Source organism: Panulirus ornatus, chromosome 12, assembly GCF_036320965.1.
Source record: "Panulirus ornatus isolate Po-2019 chromosome 12, ASM3632096v1, whole genome shotgun sequence".
NCBI lineage: Eukaryota > Metazoa > Arthropoda > Malacostraca > Decapoda > Palinuridae > Panulirus > Panulirus ornatus.
This window is the reverse complement of record NC_092235.1, coordinates 7,144,904-7,153,400: the sequence shown is the minus strand read 5'-3', so window position 1 is coordinate 7,153,400 and position 8,497 is coordinate 7,144,904.

The window sequence follows — 8,497 nt, the reverse complement described above, 5'->3', positions numbered from 1 at the left end:
TCCCCAGGGATTATACATGAAAGCCGGCAAGGCAGCGGGTTTGGATAACACTGCAGTGGAATTTATTTAAAAAGGGGGTGACTGTATTGTTGACTGGTTGGTAAGGTTATTTAATGAATGATTCATGGTGAGGTGCCTGAGGATTGGCGGAATGTTTGCATAGTGCAATTGTACAAAGGCAAAGGGGACAAAGGTGAGTGCTCAAATTACAGAGGTATAAGTTTATTGAGTATTCCTGGGAAATTATATGGGAGGGTATTGATTGAGAGGGTGAAGGCATGTACAGAGCATCAGATTGGGGAAGAGCAGTGTGGTTTCAGCAGTGGTAGAGGATGTGTGGATCAGGTGTTTGCTTTGAAGAATGTATGTGAGAAGTACTTAGAAAAGCAAATGGATTTGTATGTACCATTTATGGATCTGGAGAAGGCATATGATAGAGTTGATAGAGACGCTCTGTGGAAGGTATTAAGAATATATGGTGTGGGAGGCAAGTAATTAGAAGCAGTGAAAAGTTTTTATCGAGGATATAAGGCATGTGTACGTGCAGGAAGAGAGGACAGTGATTGGCTCTCAGTGAATGTAGGTTTGCGGCAGGGGTGTGTGATGTCTCCATGGTTGTTTAATTTGTTTATGGATGGGGTTGTTAGGGAGGTGAATGCAAGAGTTTTGGAAAGAGGGGCAAGTATGCAGTCTGTTGTGGATGAGAGAGCTTGGGAAGTGAGTCAGTTGTTGTTCGCTGATGATTCAGATAAGAACTGTGTCAAAATGGTTCACTCTGTGAGATATGCTCCTTTTGTGTGATACTAGTTCTTAGTCTATAAATAGAGACATCTATATATTTTGGGTAGTATGATTATTCATCTTTGTAGTTTAGCAAATTAATATAAATCATCAGTTATTCTTGCATATATTCTTTCTTATGTTTTCATACATTGGTACTATTGTTTTTAGTGATGATTGCTTTCATATATAGAGTCCATTACTGATATATTATACTATTATGTGCACCTCTCATATACAGAGTCTGGTATTCATATGTTATACTGTTATGCCAGCCTTTCATGTCCTTTATTTCATTACAATATTTTCAAATAATATTCATGCTATGTATTTTGTATTAGGTCAATATTGTTGATTATATCTTAAATATTTTTTGGGGGGTTATTACTTACATACTTTATGTAAGATTGTATTACATGTCCAAAGATATTCCACGCGGTAATCGTAAAGGTTCATATGTACTTAGGAATTTACCTAGAATCTCTTATTATAAACGGAACCAGCCTTCTAAAATGGCGACGTCACACAAAGTTGTTTTGACAGATTCTGGTGACACAGATGACCCACAGAAACCTTCTCACACGTTACCACACACACACCCACCTCCCCCTCCACATCACAAAAACTCAGGACAATCAATTCCTTCACAAAAAACTGTTTTCACACTAAAACAAGCTAGGGAACAACACGAGTTATTTGATGGTAAACTGTCAAATTCTGATCGGTGGATTAGAAATGCAGAGGACATTGTTGAACATAATGGTGATTCAGGAGACAAAGCGCTTATATCGGCTGCTAAAAATCTCATTGATTTCCACCAGCCTAACAATTACGCTAGGGTTGTTTATGACTCAGATGACATTGGAAACTGTACATCTTGGGAGGAATTTAAAACGTTGTTTACATCAGGTTGTGAGGAATCATTCTCAGATAGTTTACTACACGTCCTTTTACGTGCTCTTAACACAACATACTTGGATGATACGTCAGTCCCTGATCACTGGAGTACCTTACATGGAAGAATGAGATTAGTTAGGCAGGCTTATGAATCCTTACCCTGGATATCGGCCATGATGAATCCTGAAACTCATGTGCAAACACTCATGCGTTTATTACACATAACCTTCATTCTCAAGGACCTGACCTCCAGACGTAAGACGATGGTTACTTAATGAGAACATCGACCCATCATTGTGGGTCAGTAACAAAAGTATTGAGTTACACTAAAAAGAAAGGTGGTTATTCCAACACGAAGACACTGGGGAGAGTGTCGGCTTCCCAAAGTGTGACGTAACATTCTAGTGGTCAACACAATCATTCTTCTCATGGTCAAATACAGCGATTCAGTGATGACAAACACTCACATAAAGTGACGTGCTTCCGGTGTGGCCAACCAGGACATAAAGCGAATGTGTGTCCTTACACATGGGACTCATTCTCACGTGAGCCTCGACCAGAACAACAAACGCAGTCAACAACCCATGTCATCACAGCCTCGGTCGTCACAATTCTGCCGACCTAGTCATGATTTCCTCCAGTCAGACATCAGGCTGACCTTCACCCGCTCGCGCCCAACACCACCAAGCAGGTGTTCATATCATAGCAACGCTAGACACACTTCAGCGGAATGTCGAGCATTAGCTAGACAGACGTCATCTAACACAGGTTCATCATGTCATTATCAACAATGACAATCTCTCGCTCATGACAAGACTCCATCACATAAGGAACTCTTAAGACATTTTCGTTCTTCGCCATTTTCTCACATTACAAGTTTTGATTTAGTGGGTTCTTTCCAGGATAAGCCAATCACAATGTTTCTAGACACCAGCGCGGAAGCAGATGTCATTCATTATGATTTTATTCAACCATTAATGGAGCGCACTCAACTTGGTCAATGCTCGGACTTTTACCCATCCCTTCAAAGTATCTCAAATGAAAATCTCGACGTAAGGGGCACTATTAAAATGAACATTCGCATAGGCGACTCGGTCATGACCGTCACGCCTTACATTGTTCGTGGTGTAACGTTTCCTGCTAACTTGTTACTAGGACGCCACTCTATGTGTGGCACAACATAAGATCTGTCCTATTTATTATGTGGTTTGTGTTGATAATACGTTCCTGCCATTGTCAGAGAAGAGTTCTCACTCAGTCAGAGTCATTGATACATCTGCTCCCACGTCCTGCTTCACGGTAGACAATGCGCGTCCTTTTTACTTTTCTACTCATCATTGCCCTGGTAAACTGAGAACCAACATGACTCTGCATAGTAACACATTAACGAAGGTTCCACTCTCACTTTCTCGAACATGGATGAATGATCATGGACTCAGACATAGTCAGGGTGATCTGGCACTAAGAGTAGTTGCTGAACCTTCCTCACTAACTGTCACACGACTATCCATGATGGACGCCTCTATTCATGAGACCCCAGATGGAGAGGTCACCATATACATTGCCAATACGGGACCCACAACTGTCCGTCTCCGTAGAGGGGCCAAGCTTGTGGAATTCTCCGTTTTGAAGTCCGGAACTCAAGACGAGGAGTCGCATGAGTTTAACATCCGTCTAGTCTCACATTCCATTAACCCACCACCACCTACTCCTCCTACCCCTGACTCAGCAGTGCACGGCTCGAGTCAGCTCCCCACCATCACCCCTGACATGATATCCAAGGTAGGATTAACCAAACATGTTGACCAGTTAACAGACTTACTTAACCAGTATAGGTCTACTATTGCCTTATCAGGAGAACCACTCGGTAGAACTCATTTGGATGTTCACATTATTAACTTAGAGAAAAACACACGTCCCATTGACGTCCCAGCCTATCGATTGCCACACGAGCACAGAGACATAGCAAACAAACTTGTTCAGGACATGTTGAAAGATAATGTTATAGAGGAATCACGATCACCATGGAATTCACCACTTCTGATCGTTCCGAAAAAGGACGGAACTTTTAGACCAGTCATAGATTTTAGAAAACTCAACAACAAGGTCACTTTGAAAGATGGTTTCCCATTACCAGTGGTATCAGAGCTTCTTCATAGCCTCGGTAACAATAAGGTATTTTCAACTTTGGATTTATTGAGCGGATTTTGGCAGATTCCCTTGTCAGAGGAAAGCCGCCCCCTGACTGTGTTCAGTACGCCAGATGGTCATTGGCAGTTCATATGCATCATGGCCTTCGGTCTTCATTCCTCACCGGTGATCACCTTCTCAAGGTTAATGACTAACATTTGTCGTCACATGTTGGGCCAAGATGTATTGGTTTATCTTGATGATATAATTGTCATGTCTCCAGATACTGCTTTTCATTTCAAAAGTTTTGAGAGAGTATTTCTACGGCTTAAGGATGCGAACCTAAAAGTCAAGTTATCCAAATGTTCCTTTCTACAAACAAGAATTAATTACTTAGGTCACACCGTTGATGAAAACGGTATTCAACCTATGCAGATAAAGTCAAAACAATTGTAGAATGGACAGTCCCTTTCACAGCAAGATATTATCGAAGATTTATCGCTATTTTCGCGAAGATCACAAACCCCCTCACTTCATTTCTGAAACAGGAAGTTACATTCCAGTGGTCTACAGTGCATTTAACTTATTCAAACAATACTTGATCGAGGCGCCCATCCTTCGATTTCCCAACTTTGAGAAACCCTTCATTTTGCACACAACAGATGCTTGTAAACAGGGTCTTGGAGCTGTACTTATGCAGGAGTCATATAAGGGTAGACTTTTTCCCATAGCCTATGCGAGCCGTTCATGTTCAAAGACGGAATCGAAATACTTAATAACTGAGTTAGAAGGCATCGCAGTTGTTTGGGCACTCAAACATTTTAAGGAATACATATATGGTTACCTGTTACAGTTTATACAGATCACTGGACACTGTTAGGTATTTTTCAAAGACAAGATCCTACAGGAAAGTTTCAGAGGTGATTTTTAACTATACAAACATTTGACCCAGATTTTCGTTTTGTTTCTGGCTCATCCAATGTAGTTGCAGACGCGCTTTCCCGCAGAGTGGGTGCAGTCACTGTAGATAATAGCCTCGTAGATTTTGATGTAGAAAGGTTGAGACAGCATCAACGAGATGACCCAGTCTGGGGTCCTGTCATAGAATTCCTAGAGTGTATAAGATCTTCCTTGGATGCTAAGACACTTGTTCCAGTCACAGAAATGTATTTAGCACAGTGAGGGAGTCTTGTGCAGGGACGCGAAATTAGGAGTGCTTGCCCGTGTTGTTAAACAGACAATCATTCCAACAGCATTAGTACAGGATTTCTTGAAGTTAGCACATGATTCACCGCAGGCCGCACACCCAGGCCGCACACCCAGGCGACCCATGCCGCACACCCAGGCTGCACACCCAGGCCGCACACCCAGGCGACCCCCGGCCGCACACCCAGGCTGCACACCCAGGCGACCCCAGGCCGCACACCCAGGCCGCACACCCAGGCGACCCCAGGCCGCACACCCAGGCCGTACACCCAGGCCGCACACCCAGGCCGCACACCCAGGCGACCCCAGGCCGCACACCCAGGCCGCACACCCAGGCGACCCCAGGCCGCACACCCAGGCGACCCCAGGCCGCACACCCAGGCCGCACACCCAGGCTGCACACCCAGGCGACCCCAGGCCGCACACCCAGGCCGCACACCCAGGCGACCCCAGGCCGCACACCCAGGCCGCACACCCAGGCCGCACACCCAGGCGACCCCAGGCCGCACACCCAGGCCGCACACCCAGGCTGCCCGCCCAGGCGACCCCAGGCCGCACACCCAGGCTGCACACCCAGGCTGCACACCCAGGCCGCACACCCAGGCCGCACACCCAGGCTGCACACCCAGGCCGCACACCCAGGCTGCACACCCAGGCGACCCCAGGCCGCACACCCAGGCCGCACACCCAGGCGACCCCAGGCCGCACACCCAGGCCGCACACCCAGGCCGCACACCCAGGCGACCCCAGGCCGCACACCCAGGCCGTACACCCAGGCCGCACACCCAGGCCGCACACCCAGGCCGCACACCCAGGCGACCCCAGGCCGCACACCCAGGCCGCACACCCAGGCTGCCCGCCCAGGCGACCCCAGGCCGCACACCCAGGCTGCACACCCAGGCTGCACACCCAGGCCGCACACCCAGGCTGCACACCCAGGCGACCCCAGGCCGCACACCCAGGCCGCACACCCAGGCGACCCCAGGCCGCACACCAAGGCCGCACACCCAGGCGACCCCAGGCCGCACACCCAGGCCGCACACCCAGGCTGCCCGCCCAGGCGACCCCAGGCCGCACACCCTGGTGACCCCAGGCCGCACACCCAGGCGAACCCAGGGAGTACACACAGGCGACCCCAGATTGCACACCCAGCCGACCCCAGGGAGCACACCCAGGCCGCACACCCAGGCCGCACACCCAGGCTGCACACACAGGCGACCCCAGGCCGCACACCCAGGCCGCACACCCAGGCTGCACACACAGGCGACCCCAGGCCGCACACCCAGGCTGCACACCCAGGCTGCACACACAGGCGACCCTAGGAGGGGAAGGCTTGGGACGAGAGTCAGGCTGGACAGGAGAGAGAGGCTTGGTACGGGAGTCAGGCTGGACAGGAGAGAGAGGCATGGTACGGGAGTCAGGCAGGACAGGAGAGAGAGGCTTGGGACGAGAGTCAGGCTGGACAGGAGAGAGAGGCTTGGGACGAGAGTCAGGCAGGACAGGAGAGAGAGGCTTGGGACGAGAGTCAGGCAGGACAGGAGAGAGAGGCTTGGTACGGGAGTCAGGCAGGACAGGAGAGAGAGGCTTGGGACGAGAGTCAGGCTGGACAGGAGAGAGAGGCTTGGGACGAGAGTCAGGCTGGACAGGAGAGAGAGGCTTGGGACGAGAGTCAGGCAGGACAGGAGAGAGAGGCTTGGGACGAGAGTCAGGCAGGTCAGGAGAGAGAGGCTTGGGACGAGAGTCAGGCAGGACAGGAGAGAGAGGCTTGGGACGAGAGTCAGGCTGGACAGGAGAGAGAGGCTTGGGACGAGAGTCAGGCCTGTGTTATGGCTTCAGCTTCTGTTGAATTCTTTATAAAATTAAGAACACGACATATGTAGACAGAATTGGCCAAACTCACCTCAATCTGCTACCGTCCACCAGACTGGCCCAGGAAATACGTATAAATGAGATTGTATCATCCCAAACTCGTTTTAATGGTTAATGATAATCCCGGGTTATATATATGATTCGACTATTATTAACATAAGTGTAAACATGGCAGATGATATTCAGTGTACATAATAACTGCTCTGGCTCTGTGTCGTGGCTTCACCAACTACCCAGTCACACCTAATATAAGCAATATATATTTTGACGTCCCTTTATCCCAATATCATTTCTTACGTTTATATCCAGCAAAAATGTTTTGTATCTAATATTGAAATTTGGTGTAAGTATTTGTTGAATGTTCATCAGCAAGGCGTTGCATCTTTGTTATTAAAGTTCATTTCATACAATGGATCATGTTTTACATAACTGTGTCTATCCATACAGGTGGTACAATTCCCGGATAAAGATATAATTTTAAGAAATACGTTCTATCTAACATAGATATTATGTCTTATATAAATATCTTTAAAAGTTGTCGTGTGGGGCGATGTTTTAGAGTTTTGTATTAAAGTTTATCACTTGTAACTGATCAAGTATTACAAAGTTGTGTTCATTCTTTTCTTCAACAGTATTGTCCACATTATCTGCCAAGTAGAGTGGTTGAGAGCAGTATTGTCCACATTATCTGCCAAGTAGAGTGGTTGAGAGCAGTATTGTCCACATTATCTGCCAAGTAGAGTGGTTGAGAGCAGTATTGTCCACATTATCTGCCAAGTAGAGTGGATGAGAGCAGTATTGTCCACATTATCTGCCAAGTAGAGTGGTTGAGAGCAGTATTGTCCACATTATCTGCCAAGTAGAGTGGTTGAGAGCAGTATTGTCCACATTATCTGCCAAGTAGAGTGGTTGAGAGCAGTATTGTCCACATTATCTGCCAAGTAGAGTGGTTGAGAGCAGTATTGTCCACATTATCTGCCAAGTAGAGTGGATGAGAGCAGTATTGTCCACATTATCTGCCAAGTAGAGTGGTTGAGAGCAGTATTGTCCACATTATCTGCCAAGTAGAGTGGTTGAGAGCAGTATTGTAGAGACGTAGTGTCACAGTTGGTTTGATCAAGTCCAGGACTTGGCGCCTCCACAATGACAACTTGTAGGTTATTTCCTTGTAATTATCTGTATGTCTTGTAACGTTGACCACCACACTAATGTGTGAGTTACTGATGTCTTCATAAACAGCCTGGGAAGGACCCAGTCATCTGTTGATGTTGGAATTCCTTTGTATTTCACAGGAGGCGATGCTGATCCTAAGTCAAGGTATTTCACAATCTAGGATTCCTTATGCCTTCTAGTTACTTATGTTTGGTATCTGAATCCATCCCAACACTCGATATTATAATGTGTCATTCTGTTTATCTTGATCACATCAATATAATCAATGGAAGTGCAGAGCATTTCTTCAAACATAGATGCTCCACTCGTTGCATAATGCCATACAAAATGTGGTTACCGGGACTCCACCCGTAAGTGGTTACACCGGGAGAATGACAAGCCATCTTCGGCCGAGGCGGTATCGTTGGCAAAGAAGGAAAGACATAGTACAGTCCAGTCGGAA